Raw genomic sequence first — 20,428 nt, 5'->3', positions numbered from 1 at the left:
CCAAATGACACAAGAAGTCTTGAGGCATTTGCACACTGCTTTTCATTTTTCTGTCGGATTCTGGTAACATCTCAGAGCCAAGGTGCCCGTTTCCTAAACAGATAAAGCTGCACTGCCAGCTACAGTCTGCAGCTTGGCAAGTCACATCCTGGCTGCCAGCCTGGCAGCTGCCCTAATGAAACTAATTGGAGGTTCATCTGCAACGTGGAGAGCCCTGTGATCAGAGATTTTGCTTTTGAATGTTGGCTTTAAAGTGGCAAACTGCGGCACGCTGGTTTTAGATTGCTCTTTGGCTTTATTAAGTGCCTTTTGGTTGACTTTACTGTGTGATCATTCCTGTGCTGCACTTACTGTGTGGTGCCATGTATGCCATGCTGGCATTGGCAAGCCCCTACTTTACAGAAAAAGGATGTGCCACCAGCCAGCCTTGCCAGCGTGACCCCTCTGCTGTTCAGGCTGTGCCCTGTGTGAGTCCCTGACACACCTGCTGATGGATCATAAAGCAAAACAGTGGCAAGCCTGGACATTGCCGAATTTAAATATTTTGGATGCAGAATCAAAGGGGCATTTGCTGGTTTCTTAATGTTCCAGACACGAGTGTCAGCCCAGCTGCACCGCAGCCCTGCTCCTTGGTAGTGCTTCACAAGATGCTTGACAACCTGTATCAGAGTGTCCAGACCCATGCCATCAGCACCCCATGCTTTCTGGGACATACAGTAATCCATACAACAGTCCCAACAAACTGTGGAAAACACTGAAGCCTCTAATTTTGCCTTAGAGCAGGGTGGGGGGAAAGATCTGACTGTCTTCATCAAGAGAAAGAGTTTTCCCAACAGCACTGCACTGATCCTACTGCAAATGAGGGCAGGAACAATTTTTTTCTAGTTGGCTCCAGCACTCAGATTCCTGTAGATTTTAAACATCCCTAACTATGTCTAAACACAATTTGCCTAAACATAATCCCTCCTTTGTCATTCTGACTTCATCTACACATGCAGCTTTAGTAATGTGACTTTTGTCTTGGTTGTGTCAGCAAAAATGTTACCTGTGTACTTGGACTGAGAAATGTTTTGAAACGTTGATCAACAGAGTAGTTGAGGCATTTGCAGGCCTTTTGAATTATTTATTTTTTTGTATTTTTTCCCCTGGTGCATATGTATATGTGCAGCACATTAGAAATTCTGAAAATAAACCAAATAAAAAAACATACAGAGGTATCAAGCAATGGGGGACCATGTACATGAGCCGCAACATTTCTCACACCACTTTGATGACATGAATTTCCTTGCTGCGCTCCTTTCTCCCAATACATATTCTATTCTGAGTGGATAATGTTTCCAGCTGGTGACAGGAGGGCATTTTTTCATCATAAACCAATATGCATTTAGTTTCAGACCACCTTATGTTTTTACAAGATACATTTTTTTCTTTTCAGAAGACTATTTGAGAGTGAAATTGAATAAGGGAGTTTTAATAGTACATGAAGTATGTGGGTGGCTTTGCTTGCTGTGTGTTAGGAGATGCTGCACCTTCAATTTAACAGACAATGCTACGCTTCAGTAGACCATTATATTACTGCACTATTCCTAACATAGCAGTCATATCGAAATTGTATTGCTACATTATACAAGTATGCTTAATTAAACCCAGATATCAGCCCAAGCTCATACAATAGCTGTGTGTGGGTAAAGGAGAAGCAATGAGTTAGAGGGGAAAATAAAAAAAAAAAAAAGAAAAAAAGGATTATTCTAGAGAAGAAACAGAGGAGGAGGGAAAGGGGACAGTTAGAGCACCAAAGGTAGGAGAGCAATTGAATGGCGACTACTGGTGCTGCAGACTGACCTGTGATGTGTGCCCTGCAACCATGCTGAGTAATTAGGGTTTACACTAATTTTTTGTAACATTATTATAGGAAAAGACATACTTTACTACATGGAACTAAAGAGGGATAGAAGAAATGAAGCATAACTGACAGTTTTTAAGATAGATGTTCAGCAAAGGTTTACTTAATGTCTCTGAAGTGCTAGGCATAATAGAGCTGTGGGTTTAACATGTCTGGAGTAAAAAATATGTATATCCTCTGCACTATCCTCCCTTCCTGTGCCAGTTGGCTTTAAATGCATTGTTGAAAACACTAAAGTACAAATAGTGTGCTTGAAAGAAAAGTTGATGCTCAGACTGCGATTGTGTGGGACTAGAAGAATTATTTGTTGGGTCTTTGATCATGTTCCAGGGAAGCAAAATAAACCACAGCAAAAGTACCTCTGGCTGTTGAGCAATGCACCCTCAAACATGTGAAGGGCAAAGCAATTTGGGAGACCTCTGCAGACCTTTGCAGAAGGTCAGAGTCCCAGTGTGTTGCTTAGCGTGGAGATGCCTGCTGTAAATCTCCGAACTGTTATCATCTGAGTTTTCTTTATGTTTGACTCATTTAAGTCCAGTACCTGAGCACTAGGGAAAATATGTCTTTTTTAAGTGCCATTTAAAAACAAACAAACAAAAAAATTTCTTTGTACTCTCTTTATTGGTGTCTCCTGGCCATAAATCTACAAGGGAGAGTTCATTCTGTCAGTGGTCTGTCCTTTAATACCCCATTCATGGCATGGCTTAAGTCTATTGAAAAGCCATCCAAAGAAACCCCAAAGGCTCCAATTATTTTTGGGAAAATGAGCATTCGTACACTGAACTGCTTGATGAAAGGTCTAACATTGGCTGAATTATCAAACTGAGCAAGCATAGCTGTGATGCTAGCAGTGCATTTATTTATGGAGAGCACTGCCAAACTAAACCTAGCTGCAGGTGGTTGGGCTTTCATTTAGCACTGCAAAAGGCTTGCTATTGTTTACATAAATATGACATTAATCCTTGAACTTCTCCAGTGTATTAGTTTAATATATGTTAAGCTCATATACCAAAGAGATGAGCAGAAGAACAAATGCATTGCTGCACAAGCTGTGGTTTGCTCCAAGGTGGGTGTTGGTCCTCGACTGGGATCGGGTGTGGATCTGGAAGGAGGAGGTTGCAGAGGTGGGGATTGTCATGCATTGCATGGCCATGGCTGTAGGCCACGCTGCTCCCCGTCCTTGCCCCAAAAGTCTGGGCTGTGCCTGTGGTGGGCTGAGGTTCCTCTTGGTCGGTCAATGCTATCTGGGTGTGGAAAAAAAAAAAAAAAAAAAAAAAAAAAAAAAAAAAAAAAAAAAGAGGAAGAAAGTTATTTTTAGGTAAGGGGACCGTATTCTGGGACCTGGTTGCAGCCCATAAGATAGAGAAATTTAATGCCTGCCTTTGCGTTTTAGATGATACGGCAAAAATGGGCAGTTAATGAGCAGCTTAGTCAGAGTGGTCAAAACTTGTGCAAGAAGTTCTGAAGCATGTTGGGGAGAGTCTCATGGAGTAATTTCTCCTTTTATCAAAGGACATTATTTACTTCTGTTGACTTTTTTTTTATTATTTATTCATTAATTACCTTTGAGAGGAGAACACATTAGCATACTTTTTCACACTGGTTTCTTTCTTTTCTTACTTTTTCGGTTCTTAGGGTTAGTTTAAACAACTGGAGTAGATGTGATTTTTAAAATGTGAACAGGCAACTACCTTCCTTTTCTTGTTTGTGAAGTGCTCCCTACCAAATTTTTGGTGACATTAATCATTAGCAGATTAGATCAATCTCTTTTCACTTGTTAGTAAATGAAAATATTTTTACTACACAGAGTTTCAGAAATTCTCTAGCAACTTTGCTTGCTGCAAAGGCTTCTGGATAAATTTAGGAACTTTACGCACACATGATGCTCCACACGTATAAACAAAACAATGTTCTTCCACAGTAATGTCATCAGCCTTTGCTAAACAGAAATGCCAACATTTACATTTACCAAATTCTTGGTTGTTCAATATGTGTCTGTATTTTGTCAAAGCAGATACAATTTAAATGTATGTTTAGTGATAAATCCTTTCTGATTTTCTTAGTTCTATCCAGACTATGATAACCTCACATTTAAGGATCCTGAATTCTTGCATAAGCTCCTTATAGATAGAGCCTGTAGTTACACGTCTCAAATCTCAACCTATCTGGCAGTGACAGTGTTCAAGATCATATCTGAATTTGTTTATTCATTGTTTAGGATACTACAAAACTGCTTTTTACATTATTTATGTTGCATTAATGTTTTTTATATTCTTCAGTTTCTTTTTTTTTCCCCTTATTTCTTTTACTTTTCTTTTTCTTCAGGATCAAAAATATAAAACTATAGTTGGTTGTAGTTCATTTCTTTACATACCTGTCCAGTGTGCTTTTAGACCAGGCTATACCGATGGGTGAACCGCTTGAAATCAAGCAGTCAGCAGTTCTGCCTTGCTCCCCACAAGTCCTGAAGTTGTTTTTATTCCCTCTGTGAAAATGGCTATGTCAGCACAGAGTACAAAAGGAATCAAATTATACTTCATCTTATTACAAAACCACCTGGAACTCAGTGGAAACATCCCACTCCTCTTTGCCTTCCAAGGCTTTGATCCACTTGAAAAGCCTCATCCACTGTCATGAGGGCTTACCTCCCTGCTAACTCAGCATTACAAGAAAGTAGATTTAAACTGAAGGTTAGTCTAGAAGATGCCCAACAGATGGTTTTCCATGTGTTTCATCTTCTTCCCAACACTCGATTTGGGTCATCTAGGCAGAACCCCAGTACTGCCAACTCCAAGTATCAAGAATCCAAGAGTCAGACTCTTTTTCCTTCCCTCCTCTCTAGGAAAAAACAGGGGTTAGTTTAGAACTGCAAAACTTACTTTAATCACAGGGGCCAGCAAAGAACTTCTATAGAAGGGGAAAACTGAGATTTCCATGTTATTCCATGACTGGGTCTCAAAAAGTCCCTGGTACTTTGAGAACTGATACTGCTGTTGTCTCTGTCCCGTATTGACTTAGGGACTTGTCCCTAATGGTCCATCACTGGCAGCCCATTAGCTTAATCAGCAGAGGGGCTGCAAACAGCACCTGACCCAAATCTTTCTGATCACTTCCCATACAGCCTCTGTGGCATGCCTGCATCTTGGGGGGAACATAGTGCAAAACAGAAGGTGGAGATTTGCCACTTAACTCACTGGATGGCCTTCAGGATCCATGCGGGTATGAAGACTGTCTTGTTCCCATACAAGATACATGAGTACACACACACACGCACACACACACATCAAGGATGCCGCACTGTGCCTGTGCAACAGCTCTTGCTGATGAGCTCCTGCTCATCTCTTTAATATTTGATAGCTGTTTGGCAGTCAGCAGAGAGTAGCTGAGCTCTCTGTTATGTAACTCCTATTAGAACTAGGGGGTTGATAAAGCTTCCTCATCATGAGAATTACAGCCTATTTCTCACTTCTTTGCATCCAAATATTAGCCTTTGATGTCTGCACTTGGCTCTCGCTGCAGCTAAAATCTCTTGCGGTACGTACTGCATAGCCGTGTAGAATAACAGCATGTTCTTCCTGCCAATTAAGGAGGTGCCAAATGATGTCAAGTTAAGGTTGAAAACGGTTTTCTTCTCCACAACCAGATAGCTCTGCACTGGAAGCTTTTCAATGCCTTTTTGGGATCTCCAAACCCAGTTGCAATGAGATTATGCCAGTCCCATTTCTTCTCTGCCTTCCTCCTAAACTCACACCTTCCTGCTTGCTTGCTTCCTCTTACTGCAGTGCAATAGGGGGATTAAACAGAGTTCATCTTTCCATTTTGCCTTGATGCTTTAGAGCATTTCAAAATAAAATATGACTGCGATAAAGTGTGCTCAGAAGAAAACAGAAGCTTAGAAGGAGGTTTTAAGTTTCAGGGGAAAAAAAAAAAAAGTGTCCAAAGCAGCCAGCAAATGGAAGATAATTTGAAAGCTTATAACTTCCTCCACTTCTGTGAACCTGAGATTCTCTCCTGGGTCTATCCCTCTCTCTCGTCTATGGTCTTAAAGAAAATCTCTTGACAACTATTATTCTCTGTGTTACTACAACACTATATTCAGTATTTTAAGCTTTACAGGGTGGGAGAAATCCCTAGCATGACCTTCAGTCTTGGGTATCCTTCTGTCTTTATCTTTTGGAAATATGTCCGCAAATAGACTTACTTTCAGCTTTTTATTTCATGTGGTGTTGAAACCAGTCCTGTGATGTCGTGTATTTTAAGTTGGTAGATTGAACTGCAGGTGATAAAGGCTCTACTTTATCCTGCAAAATAAACTGCCTTTATTAATCACTTGGGTTTATCGTGAGGCTACAGACTTTTTTTCATCCTTCCTCCAAAAAAGTGAGCTGTGTTTGAGCAGAGTAGGTAGTTGACAGTGCTGGGAACTGGGGATGTCTGTCTGCTTGATGGGTCCACCATGGGCAGCACCTGCTTCCTTCCAACATCTGGGCTGTGCTCGGGAAGACGGAGCAACCCTGTGTCCTGCTGCCCATTTGATGCTGGGCAGAAACCTGTCCAGTGTGAGCTGAAATGTGGCCATCAGTTCCTTGCCCATCATCCCAGAGCAGCCATTAGGTGACCTAACGGCAATCAGTCGCTGCTGATGGGGGCTGAGGTTGAACCCTACTGCCTGATAGGCAATATAGTTTTTGGGTGAGACTGAAAACTTTCAGGTATCAGATGTACTTAATTTTAAGTTTCAATAGACATGAGTGTAATCAAAACTCATGTTAAGTTGTCCATAAGGAAAACACTTGCACAGCTTCTGTTTTCAGGTGCCAAATTCCAGGCATCTTAGTGGTTAGATTTTTAAAGGTTTCTTACTACCTAGCCTTTGAAACTCAACCTTGAGATATCCTGAATAGGAGGGTTTTAAAACCAGCCTTCACATATACAATAATGTGTTTAAAAAAATAAAGTTATCTTTTGAGAGGATAGGAGCTAATTTAACCTTCCTGCCATTCTTTTGCAAAACAGAACTGCATGTGGGATAATCAATTTCTAATCTCTACAACTAAGAAAGTTTGTCACATCGGAAGGTCCTTTTTTTTTTTTTTTTTCAAGAATATACCCCAATACTGTGCTTTTTACATATAGAAAAGTCTATTTTTATGAGGTCTTGGTGTGCCACCAAGATTAAACCCATGAAATTTGCCATGGGATGTGGTTGAAGCCTTGTATTTAGCAACATTAAAAGAGAGGTTGGAAGTTTATGAGGAAGCTTGAAAGAACGATCCAGAATTTTTGTGGTGTCTGGCAAAACGGAAGATTTTCAGGGGATTCCACTTTTCTGCTGAACTATAAGCTGCCTAAAACTTCAAGTAATAGACCAAACTAATTATTCCAATAACTGAAGTTTTCCAAATTGTAGTAATGTGTTTTGCATGTTTTGCAGAACATACTAGTATCAGGCTGGAAAATAAATAAATAAATAAATAAATAAATAAATAAATAAATAAGTAAATAAAAGGTTGAAATTCTTGTGCAAGGTCTAATACATTGGGTAGAATGTGCCTTGTCAGTTACTTAAGTATCTCCAGCATCAGGAAAATAAAGATTAAACTGAAGGATGGAAGTGGCCTGTGGGTGTGCTTTCTGAGCTGTTCTTAGGAGAAACAGTGAGCCACCAAGCCAGGCACAGCAAACTTGTCTGTCTCTTGCCACTAAAGATTTCAGGAGGGAAGAGTAGATATTTTATGTTTTTTATGGTTGCTTTTGGGTGTACGAGGTGACAAGTATATGGGACTGCCAAATGCACATTTAAGTCAAGTAGGCAGTAACACAAAATCTGCAGTGACTGCATTTTGTAAATCTCTCAGAGTAGGTGATGTTTGGCGTAGAAATCTGGAAGGAAATCCACCTGGGATGCCTTCCACCTCTGAACAGGTAGCGTTGAATATAAACATTCATAAGATACATATAATGTGCAGTAGGCTATAAAACAAAACAAAACAAAAACAGGTGAATGTCAGAAGACTGAAATTCCAGAATAAATAGGAAAAATGCAGATGTGGCAAAGACTTTTATTGAAAAAATGAGTGAATACTCATACACAGGACCATGAAGAGACTGCAGTGTTCAGGTCTTCACGATGCTGAGTCTCTGAAGGGGTAAGAAAGGAAAAATTGAAAATGTTGTCCCTTCCTTTCAATTATATCTGAAGGTCTAATAAAAGATACTATCTCTCCATGCAAACCTTGTCTTTCATGGAAAGATTTACATGCCTATGTGACATGAAAACCATTAAGCAGATCTAATTAGACATCCATGCCAGAACGTCCCCCAAATTAATGAAATACATTCCAGTCAAAAGCAAATCTCAAAGGAGCACCTAAATGGGAACAAAGCCCGATAAGTTATCTTTGGTTTCCTCCTTTCTGTCTTGTAATGAAAATGTTCAGGCAGCCAGAATTAATAACACTGTGAATAGCAAATAAAAGATCCCAGACTGCTGGAAGTCAAAAGAAAGTTGGACTTGTGGCCCTTTGACAAAGCAACTGAAAGAGCCAAACTGAGCATCTCAGCCAACATGATTGAAGTCTAATGCCACCTGGTACATAAATATTGTCCTTCCTATTTGCATATATCTTTCTTAATTATTTTTTTCCAGTTTCCTAGTATTCAAGGTTAGAACTTGTCAAACCTAACTAATGTGGCAATTTAATCGGGAGTTTCATTGTGTCTCATTTAAGGCAGAGTTATTTCTCCATCTATTAGATACATATATATGTATGTATAGCTTTTTTTACGTCATCCTCCTACACCTTATAGGAAATGAATGTCAAAGCAGACTATAAAACCAGACAGCACTTCCTGTTGAAATCCTGAAAGGAGGGACAAGCAGGGGGCAAATTATACAACATCGACAAGAACAGCTCAAAAGACCCTCCGAAAATAGCATCATGAGGAGCCAAAAAGCCATGAGCTGGCTTCTCCTCCCTTTCGTGCCCACATGAGCCCTTCCACATGGGGGTCCCCAGAGCCAGGGCCTCCCCCTGTCCCCTTGGCGGGTGCCCCCATGGGATGGGGATAGGGATGGGGATGGGGCTACTCTCTGTCCCCAGACAGACCTTGCATCGCTGGCACTGGTTTCTTGGAGGATTGATGAGGTGCCGTCTCCTCCCCTCGAGGAAATGCTGCTTTATGGATTCTCATTCTGAACGGTAATTAAAAACAACAATGGAGGAAATGAAAGCTGTTTTTTTATGTCTACCTTGTTCATTTTGGTGGTTTATTCCACTGCTCCAAACCTGGTTTCATCTGATCTGGGTTTTCATCAGAAACCCAAAGGGAGGAATCACCACTGGCCTGATGGACCTAGTGCTGCGTGTGACAGCATCCGTGCAGACGTGGATGGTTTGCCAGGCTGGCCTCCAAGTTAGGAGTATCCACAGCTTTGCATCATCACCCTGATCGCTCAGACTCCCATATACTGCTAGCACCATGCTGTGTAGGCTTGCGGGCACTTATTTGACATCTCCTATTTTGGGTTTAACTTTCCTGCCCTCAGCGAGAGCTAAGTTTCTGCCAGATATTGTAACAAGACAGGAAAAGAAATCTGTTGCCGTGATTGTTTTTTGATTTCCATGAGAAGCCTCATCCATGCTAGCAGCAGCAAATAAGCAGCATATTTTAATAGCTTTATTCTCTTGTTTTATTTGTCCTAGATAAGGCCTGGTTGCTAATTATTCTGGCCCTGGATCGTCTTTCCTCATTCATGTTGTAACATACCACATACGCTAGCGGTACTCAACACACAGAGAAGAAGCAGAGTCAGAGCTTCCAGCTATTGCATTACTGTTGACTGACAGCTTAAATTAAAATCTTGTACCTAGCTGACTTTCACTGAAAAGAAAGAACAGTGTTTGGGTGGAAGGGGGGAGGAGAAAATAGGTCTCCAAACATGAAGTTTCCAACACTTTGAGCAAGAAGTTGTGACATACGCAGTGCAATTAGCGGCATTGCCCCTTCTCCAAATCTGCAGCTGATGCAACAGAGATTAGAGCACAGAGAAAACTACACCGCAGCACGCCAGCTGCCCCTTCTTTCCTGGTTCACACTGCCTCTGGCAATGAGTAGTGAGATGAGTAGTGAGATGTATTGCGGATAAGCACAATAACTAAGCCTGGGGAATGCTAATCCGCAGGGACTCGTGCCATTTAATTTTACTTTCCTATGGGAGGGAGTAGAGAGGGGAAAACATGCTTTGCTGTTTTCTGTATAACTGTGCTTGTCTGTGTGTATGTGTGTCCACATGTGTGTGCACAAGCATGCACGTGTGCATGCTTTTTCTGCACAGCTCTCAGCCATGTATGGTGCTGGCTTTCCCTGACCCCTCTGAAGCCCTCAGAAGCAGATAGATATAAGATCTGGCAGCAGGAACTGTCCCTAGCCAAGGTCTTTTCTTTAAGAAAATTATTTTTCTGCCTAAAATACTCCAAAGGGGGAAAACAGCTTTGTACTTTCAAAAACAATCTGTAAAGCAAAATGCTTAGCGTGCACTATTGGTTGCAACGTAGAGGGCTACATATACATTTCTATTGTTAAACCAGGGGATTAATTTAGGCTTGGCACGTCATGAATCAAGATTTCTAAATAATTGCCTTGGAGATAAGTCACAGAAAATCTTACATCTGCTTCTTTGTTAGTACTTCTGTAGCGCAGTCCTTTCAGGAAAGACCGAAAGTAGCTGCTGGAGACTTTTCCTCTCTCTTAAAGCAATTTTGTGCCGGCCGTGCGGTTGCTGGCTGGCTCCGGAGCGGTGTGTGCATCGTGGTGTGGAGGCACTCCTGCTGCCCTGGGGGACATCCAGCCCCCACGAGCCACAGCTGGCGATTTCACTCAGCGCACTCGCTGCAAATCATCACTGATAAGTCCGATGTATTTTGCAAATGCAATTGGGAGGATTGCAGGCTAACAGGGGCAGCAGGGTGGCCCTTGCTGGAGAGAAGAGAACGAAAGCAGAGCAAAACCCAGGCGGGAGGGTGGAGAAGCAAGAGCAAATGCCCGAAATTCTTTGTTCCCCCATTGGGTGTTTTTCTGACCTCTCTGCAGGGAGACTCTCATAAATACCCAGCGGCAGCCCGAGAGCCCGGCTGATGCAAAGCCTTCCTAAACCTGCCCTTCACAGCTGTAGGAAGTACAGCAGTGAAAGGGGCAGGATAACAGAGCTACCAGGCACCGCTAGGGCTTCTTCGGCGTAGCCTCTGCTTCCAGATGAGCCGGAGCTGCTCTCCTGTCTATTTTTATTTAATTATTTCTCCTCGTTCCTCGGTCTTTCCAGAGATTACTTTCTCCTTTTTTCTTAAGCCGTCAGTTCACGCTGTGATCCGAGACACTGAGGGAACAGAGGCTCTGATGCCAGAATGCTAACAGATTTAAGGTATCAAGAGGCAAGGCTCAGGAAATAACTCATTTGTTCAGGCATTCAGAGCAAATATTTATAAATTTCTTCAGAAATAATTCCCGCTGCACAAAGCCAAAAAAGCAAAAGGCAGCTTTTCTGGATGCACTGAGACTCATATGGGCAGCTGAGAGTAGGCCTGGGAACAGGGGAGGAAGAAGTGATCTGCTTCAGATCCTTACAAGTTCTACCTTATACACCAAGTAAAGTAGGATGCAGTATGTCCAGGAAAAAGGACATGGATTATGAGCACTCTGGAAAAAAAAAAAAAAAAAAAAAAGAGGGCCTTTCCTGACTGGCTGAGCTTACCCTAAAGCGAATGAAATGTCTGCCTCAGGAAATGGAAAGCTGAATATTTTGGAATAGTCTTCACTGTAGGTCTCTTAGGAAAGACTGGTCATTGGGCCTCAACAAAAAATATTTGCTCTGCTGGAAAGAGGTGATGAAAACGAGAAAACTAGAAGACAACATACCCTTTTGTCAATAAGAGGTTGAACTTTTCTGTGAGATTAAACTTAATTGCCTAAACTGTGTTCTATCAAAATAATTTGAAATAAAAGGTTCAAGCTTTAGTTTTCATCGAGGTAATTACATTGGCTTAATGAAGCTACCCCTGATTTACACAGATGCAAGTGAGAACAGAATCACTCATTCTGTCTGCTTAAACACACTCCCCCAGCGTAAAGGATAAACAAGGATAAACAGTATCTGTGTTAAGCAGTATACAAATGGGGTTAAACTTCAGGCACTCTGAGACAAAAATAATAAAAAACAAACCTAATTTGCAAAATCTGTTTATGGGCATTCTGTTTGGAATACAAGCGTGTGGAGTTGAGAAAAGCTCAGTGAATTTATACTAAAGGCAGCACACAGCCTCTGAATTCTTTGTGAATGGGCTATGAGAGTCAGATGCCACAAAATATGGGCGATATCTCAGATGTCAGCAGCTCCCATCTTCTCCCGTGGTGTCCACATACAGTGGAAAGGTTTGAGCTGCAGTGGGCTGCATCCCCTTACTCAGGGGATAAGGGCAGAAGGGGGTCCACTGGTGCAAGGCACCTGTCACTGGTGCACCCCAGCTCACAGGACCAGATACCCAGTAGATAATCTCACATACTGGGCACACAGGGACGTGCTAGTGCATAGGACTTCACGCCATAAGAGAAGGAAGCTGAGAGATCTGCAGATCGGTGTAAGACGCTGATTTATCTGGAGCATCGCATGTCCAGTTGTTAACATTCGTATTTTACCAGAGGTACAGTTTAGTTTAGTTTATGTGGATCCTGAAAAACAAAACAAAACAACAACAACAAAAACACAATCACAAAGCAAGCACTCTCCCTTATGACCCTGCACCAGAATAATCTGCTTTGAAGTTGCATTAAATTTATCCTGAAAGCAACTTGGAATAAACACGGTTAAATCAATGCAAGTATTGATGAACCATTATTCTCTTATTGTTGCCAGGGTGGGGGCCAATTTTTCATGAATCTCCAGCTTGTCTTGCCTTAGAAGATGTGGATTAGCACAGGGATGCTCTTTGCCAGATGCAGAACAGGTAGATTCCACTTCAGCTCCTGACGGGCATTAACTTTTCAGATCCGCCTCTGCGTTGTCTTGTGGTGCAGCTGCCACTCCTCTGCTGAGGCACTTTAAATTTACCCCGCTGAAGATTAGGATAAAGCCTTAATATGATTTTGAGTATTGCTGGAATGCAGTCACTTTTGGCAGGGATTGAGGTAGTTATTTCAGCAGTGCGGAGGGATATAAAATGATAGTTTAGGGCAGAGAATAATGAGGTTATAATGCACACTTGAAACTGCTGGAGAAACAGAAGTGGGCAGGGTATGGCTGTTTAAAGTCAAATCTGTCCAGGCAGCCCAAGCAAACACTACCACTCATGCAAGAAGCTTCTTTTTTGAGCAGAGGTGATGCTAGACATGCAGTTTTCTTCTCCTGGAAGGGCTGCACCCCCAGCTTGGGCTATGGGGTGGATTTGCTGCTGGCCCAGAGGCTGAGGTGCTGGGTCTGGAGTTGCCAGCAACACTTTAGGCTTCGTTTAAACATTTCCCCTTTAAAGACCGCATGGGCTCAATGTACTTATGTTCTTATATGTGATACAGTCACAGTGCAATGTAGTATGGCTTCAGGCAGCGAAAACTGTAACTGCTTTTCCTGTGAAGTGGAAAGTATGTATAATGCACGTGGTATCGGTGACTAGTGTTTTATTCATTAAAAGCATCCTAGTTTTGTACCATTATGTCCTCAGCAGACCAGGCAGAACATATGCTTTGAATTGCAATCCGGAGGTTTAGTATACATTTCAGAAGGTCTGATGTCATCTTCGACTGCACGGGGCATTAAAATATTTTACAATTGATGCACAGCACGAACACCGATGCGTCTGAAAATAATTCATACCCTACTTTACGGCTGCTCGAACTGTAATTGAGGGTAGAGTATGGGACACAGCACGTGTAAGAGGTCATGAACTGGCTGAGATTTTGCTTGTCAAGTCACTGGTCCTGGAAAAACTTCCTGGTGCTTCCCGTTGTCTTCGCCGCTGGTTCTGCTGTCAGTAGCACTGAGTGGACAGCCATAAATGTAACTTTACAAAATCAGACTCATATAGATCAAAACATTCATATATAGATATTAGGGACTAAAATACCAACTTGGGTCTCACTATCCTTGCCTTTCTGCAAACTGGAGTCTGCAGTGTAAGCAGATAAAACAGAGATGGAAACCTGGAAACGAGGCAGAACACAAGGGAAATGTCCCTGCTTGCCAAAAATTCTGTTTGCTCTCTCTTACTCTTGCTAGCAGCTCTATTTTGCCTGTGATGACTGTAAAAACAAACAAATTGAACTGTTTGTGCTTTTCCTGTAAAGTTTGCTCTAAGTTTCTTCATGGTTGCCTTCTGTGTGCCAACCACAGCTGATACCTTGAAGTACAGACTTTTTATTTAACCCTTTTCACTTTGTCCTGAAGCTTTACTGGCCAGCATCCACATAGCGTGTCACTAGACACACGTGCAATTGTATTTTATATGATTCTTGAATACCTGAGTATTAAAGAAGGCACGACAGCCTTCCGTGTCCCACCCATGAAGCTCCCTTATGCATTTTGGTGGGGTGAGCCACCAAAGTTGCATACGTGTGATCAGGAGCTTGCAATTCGCCTTGTCACACCCTCACCGGGTCCCATGTAAGCCTGAGCAAGGAAGACAGGTCCAGCCCTTGAGCTGTCCCTGCTGAGGTTTCATTTTTAGCACATGTGCTTTTTTTTTCTGGTTCCTCAGCTTCTTCTAGCTGCCCAACTGTCACCTGCCAAGGACCCGGGTCTTCTTGAGGGTTCCTGGGAGAACCTGTGGCATGTTCCCTCTGTGCATGCAGGCAGGAAATGTCTGTGAACTGTTTCTGCAGGTGCTGTTGTTACCAGTTTGGGGAGAAAAGGGCTTGAAGCAGGAATTTAGTGTATCCACGTGGTTCCTCTTTGTACTGGCCAAAGCTGTCCCTTACTGCAAATCACCAGTCTTAAACTTTGTTCCCAGCATCTGGGCATTTGACAGATCAGAAAGGTAAAAAACAAAACAAACAAACAAAAAAACACATTTGTTTACTTTCAGTATGTCTTTAAGACAGAGTAGGTCAAGTATAGCAGGCTGTGGGAAATCCCTTTCATTGGTTTTAATTAACATTAGTTTGCTTGGTTTAAACTGCTGAGCACTTTGTTCAGCCTAAGCTGAAACGAAGTATTCTGAAAGAAAAATACACATTTCCACACCAGAATTTGCAGGGTTTTTAAGCGGAGTTATGAAAATTAGTGTTAAATTTAAATATTACATCTCGATCACATAACAAAAGTCTGATGTTGTCAGCTTTGCAATGAGGGATTTGCTTGCCTCTGTACTTGTCTTTTGGGATATTCTTACTTCTCCTGGTTGTTTTTACAACGTCTCTGCCTCTCTTCTTTCCTCCTCTTGCCTGCCAGTGCTCTTCTGGACGCTCTGCTGATGCTAATGGACTTTTCTCTCCCCACCCATTTATTCCAGTTCCCATTCCAGCTCTTGGTGGCTGAACAATGGCTCTTGGACATCATCTTTGCATCACCTCCTTAGAGGACAAAGTATAATTTTTCCTTTTACGATCCTAAGAAAAAAGTATAGAGCGATTTATGTGATGAACTTCTGCCAAACAATTGCTTTCAGAGCACCATTAGTGAGGGCCCCTGCTTTCAGCTTTTTAACATATGACCTCAGCACATTGAAATGGCCTTTTCAGACACTGGAAAACTCAACAAGATGTGAAAAGAAGTCAAAGTGAAAGCCCAGGAGTGTGTCATAACAACGCTTAACAACTGGTCCTTCTGCGGGGCTCCTCAGGAAAAGCACATTACGGCTGGAACACCACACACCCTCCACATTTTATATTCTTGGGTTACCTTAGCACCAAGGTGTTATTAAAGCACCAAATCACTGGTTGCGTCTGAGCGGAATCACAAGAGCTGCCTGTTAGAAAAATGCAGCTCAAATAGCTCTCCAGGAGGGAGCTGACCGGTCTATTTGGGGAAAATACTGTAGCTCAAACAAGGCGAACCCTTACTAAGTACCTTCACTGGTATTTGCTAGCTGCTAACCTTTGCGAGGGCCCAGCCCACCTAATTCATGTCAGCGAGGCCCCCTCTGTATAGTCAGGGGAGAGGAATAAGCACTTTGCAGAGGACAGTTTGATTTCAGTATATCATTCTTCATCAGTTAATTATGGAGGCAAGGGTGGCTGTGCTTCTAATTTTGGGGCCTCAGGTAGGTTTCTGAACTCAGGAGTGATGAATCTCAGCCCGTATGTATAGCCATACCACGACCCCAGTGGCTTTTTCCCTTTTGACTGCTGAAGTTGTATGCGTCCAGACATATATTACAATGACATATCTGTGCTAATCTGTATAAATCTTCAGATAATAACCTACCGAAATGTCATGTATTCTCCAGAATTTCTAAGTGAACCAGTCATAGCGTCTCAGGGTGATGCAGTTAATAAAAGGAGAATAGTTAAACACTCCCTAGGACAGACAGAGCTGCTGCACTGGATGTCCTACAGAGAGCCCGTTAGGGAATTCCAGTATGCTTTCTGGGTGAAGAGGCAGAAATGCTGTCTGGTGTTTCATTGAAGCGCTCTATTTGTGCCTTTTCTCTTATATTTTGTTCTGTCAGCTGTGGGGCTTGTATCCCACCACTGTGCAGCACTTAAGAGAAAGGCTTGGCCAACCAGGTATTATGAGATCATATGAGGGAGAATGCATGATAAGGAAAAATTAAAAATTAAAGAAACTTTTATGTGAAGGGCACAAACCAGAAGACATGCATTCTAGCTAGATATATCAACCCTTATTTGATATCTGTTTAAAAAACTACGGGAGAAATTTCTCCTTGCAGATCAAAAAAGAGAGCTACTGGAGAGTTACTTGAAGGGGTACAGCTTGTGGAGCAAGGAATCTACTGCTGTGAGATTCTTCAGCCATCCTAAAATGCAACTAGCTGTCACTGCCAGTGCTATGTTTAGGAGAATGAATAGTGAATTCAGCAAGAAATCTGTCAGCTGTCTCCCTAGTATAAAAATATGAATCAAAACTGTAAGGCTGGCAAGTTTCCACCAGTGGTTACCAACAATAGAATAAATTATTTGGGCAAATGTAGAATTATGCAGATAAAAGAAGACTTCAGGCAAGGACGTGTAGAAAAGCCAGCATGATTTTCTTAGATATTTCATGCAAATAAATGAAAATGCAGGAGACCTGGGATTTGAACAGTTGGCTGTGTTTCTGAGGTGAAACTAGAAGTTTAGGTTCTCAGGAAGATGCTGAGACACTTCCTACCCAGATTAAAGAGTCCTGTATGTACAAATTGGGAGGTTTGTACAAATTGGAGTTGATTTTCTTTCTTGGAAACTAGGCAAAGCATAGAATCATAGAACCACAGAATCACAGAATAGTTTGGATTGGAAGGGACCTTAAAGCCCACCCAGTTCCAACCCCCTGACATGGGCAGGGACACCTCCAACCAGACCAGGCTGCTCAAAGCCCTATCCAAAATCTGTTATGCGTGGAAGGAATCTGCTTATGGGTGGAAGGAAGAATGACATTGATACAGGGGATGTTGCCACAAAGAGACAATGCTAACACATTATTAAAGTTTGAATACAAAGCAGATGAGAAGAAAGTTACAGCCTTCTAAAATCTTCTTGTAAATAATCTGGTAAAGGTGTGCCTTAGTGGCTGATGAGCAACCTGTGATCACAGTCTGATTACATTCAATGCAGGCATACAAATGTGTAGCATAAATGAAAGAGTAACGTATTTATGCTTTGTTCCTCAGCAGAGGCTATACCCAAAGCTAGAGAAAACTAGGAGTAAAATTAACTGTAAGAAAATATTTTGCTATAAAAATGCAAAGAAGAGTTTTTAAAAGGGGTTTTATGGGATGAGCAGCTATAGATTCTCTCATAGATTGGGACACTATCATCTAGAAGCCCATCCTGTTTCACGATTATGAGGAAGGTAGTAATCAGAAATGAAGAAGCAATATTATAGCAAAATGAAAAAAAAAAAAAAAGAGTAAAGATGGTAATCGATAAAAGTTAGAAGTTATGAAGTGTAGAAAATTGATGAGGAGAGCTAAAGACATCAGGGAAAAATCAATGGTTAGCAGAGCTGGGGATGGTAAAGATTATTTAAGTATGTTAGAAAGAAAAGATGTCCTAGCAGTATAGTATAAGGCATCACTTGATGGAGATGGCAAAGTTGTTAATGATGCAGAAACAAGAAAACATCAATAAACATTTCTGTTCCGTATTTGGAAAAAAAAAAAGGCAAGATTACATGTATGAATCAGGTGATGATGGTAAAGTACTTTCCAGCTCAGCGGTAACAAAAGACAACATTGTGTGTCTCCCAGGTTAGGGCAGAATTACAGAGCAATTTACAAAGAAATGTGGAACTCTGAATGCAGGCAGTGAGCAGAGGACACATCTTCATATGTGGACAGGGTCCAGGATGCTATGACATTTTATAGGATGTAGGAGGTTGTAGTTACTAAACTGCAAGAGATTCAGGAAAGTGGTGAGAAGAAACCTAGAAAAATGATGAAATAGAAGGGAGGTTTTATATCCTAAAATGGTATCAATTAGACTGGTCTTAGAACAACTAACACGCAACTCTGGGCTATTGAAAAAATTAGGATGTTTGAAGAGATACACAGAATAATTTACAGGTTTGAAGCAAATGCCTTATACCACCAAACTATATGAGCTTAGTCTGCTTAAATTCTCCAGAAGAATATGGAGAGGTATCTTTATTGCAGGATGTAAAAAGTTCTGCGTTAACAGGCTCCTTAATGCAGCAGAGAGAAGGCTGCTAAGGGTCAATAATTGGAAGCTGAAGTCTCACCACATCAAACGAGAAATCACATTCACTGCAGTGAACACAACTGAACCACAGACTCAACTATCTTGGGAAGCCTCTGTTTTTTCCTCCTCTACTCACCTAGGTCCAGTGCTTGATGACTGTATGGAAGATGTCCTTTAACCTGAGATGAAGGAGAATTAAAAAAAATGCAAATTTTGGGGTTCAGTTCAGAAATGATTGGCAATATTTAATGGTCCAAAGAATTGAGTCTAGGTGGCGGCTGTTTAGTTCCTTTATAACTTACACCCCCTGTATTTTTGAATCCTCTACTTTTTCTTCTTGAATTATTGTGATTTTACCTTGACTCTGCAAATGCGTCATTCTACAAGGACTGACTTTACAGACTCCATCTGCAATTTGTATGCTTATGCTGCTTGTATCTTCTTGCAGGTCCTTTTGCATTGCAAGAGCAATGGGAAAGGGCCTTGCTGTAAGTGAGGATCAGACTTGAGAAGAGCAGCCACTGACAACCTTTCCTTGGGCTGAGTCGTGCTGGGGGAGCTGGAAATGGACTTTGCTCTGGGTATGGGGAAGGTATGCGTGGCCACACCGGTACAGTGAAGGGTCCAGATTATACTGAGATGTTACATGAAGAATAAGACAGCTTAAAACTTTGTGATGACATTTTAAGAAGCGCAATTTGATTTTCTTAGGAGTTGCCATTTCAACACTGAATCTAAGACTTTCAATAATCTTTACAGAAACCAAAGCTCTTGTGCTGAAAACACTTATGGAGGTGAAACAGTGGTAACAGAGATCAAAACTATTGGCAAAAATCCCTTTTCAGTGGTAGATCCCTCCAACTTTTTTGCTAGTCATCTGTACTTCACCACAGAGCTACTGACATCATTGTACAGAAGCAAATTATTTCCCCTGCTTCTGAAGGTGGCACAAAAAAAGCTCAGGAGCATTTGTTGTATTTAGTATTAAATAATGTCGGGACAAAAATAAAAACTTGTTAACGGCTGAGGTAATTTAACAGCTAGGAATATTTATAGTTTATGACCCTCCTGGGCTTCCCTGCTAGAATTATTTTGTTAGAAGAAAATTGGTCATTATCTGGGTCCCTTCATAGCCTGCAGCAAATCACAGAGGGCCAGCATTAGCACTTCTGCTCCTCCTTCTCTCTGATGTGGCTTTGCAGCCACCAGGACCTTGTGGCTTTCTCTTCTGAACCTGTCTGTTCCCCGCAGCGCGTGATTTCAGAAGCATGTTGTATGTTACATGTCTGCCTGTCGAGGCCTGCACTGCTGCTAACCCCACCCTTTTGAACTGAAGTTGACTTTTGAACTCTCTAAGTCAAGACACCCTCATGGCAACATTTGTTTTAAAGCCTTGCAATTTTATTTTTTCTTCATTGTCTTCTGATTTGGAGGCATTAAGGTACAATTACATCATGTTTCGAAGCTCTGCTATTCAGTGACAGCTTCTAGAAATTAATTTATATCAGTCTTTACCCGTAATTAGTGCTTATTACATTTAAAGTAGGCATTTAAAGTAAAGTCATTACTTCAGGTTGTTCTCATTAACCTAAAACCACACATTATAAATACGTCTTGCTTGAATTGTTTTTTTTCTTAACTTGCCTTCTTCTCTTGCTGTTGTGCCTCCCTCTCTTTGTA

At 41.6% G+C, this 20,428-nt stretch overlaps 1 protein-coding gene and 1 long non-coding RNA gene across 2 annotated transcripts in view; one reads left to right on the top strand and one right to left on the bottom strand.

The window, feature by feature from the left end:
• SH3RF3 (SH3 domain containing ring finger 3) overlaps positions 1-20,428 on the top strand; it is a 232,232-nt gene that overhangs the window by 79,411 nt on the left and 132,393 nt on the right. The gene's annotated exons all lie outside the window — the stretch shown is intronic.
• Positions 2,219-4,960, bottom strand: LOC137855242 (uncharacterized). The gene is made up of 3 exons (XR_011095634.1): positions 4,783-4,960; positions 4,278-4,388; positions 2,219-3,147 (listed from the first exon to the last, which is right to left on the bottom strand). It is a non-coding gene; the product is annotated as an uncharacterized lncRNA (long non-coding RNA).

This window comes from Anas acuta, chromosome 1, assembly GCF_963932015.1.
Source record: "Anas acuta chromosome 1, bAnaAcu1.1, whole genome shotgun sequence".
NCBI lineage: Eukaryota > Metazoa > Chordata > Aves > Anseriformes > Anatidae > Anas > Anas acuta.
Note: the sequence above shows the minus strand (reverse complement) of the source record. Positions and strands in the feature narration are given on the sequence as shown.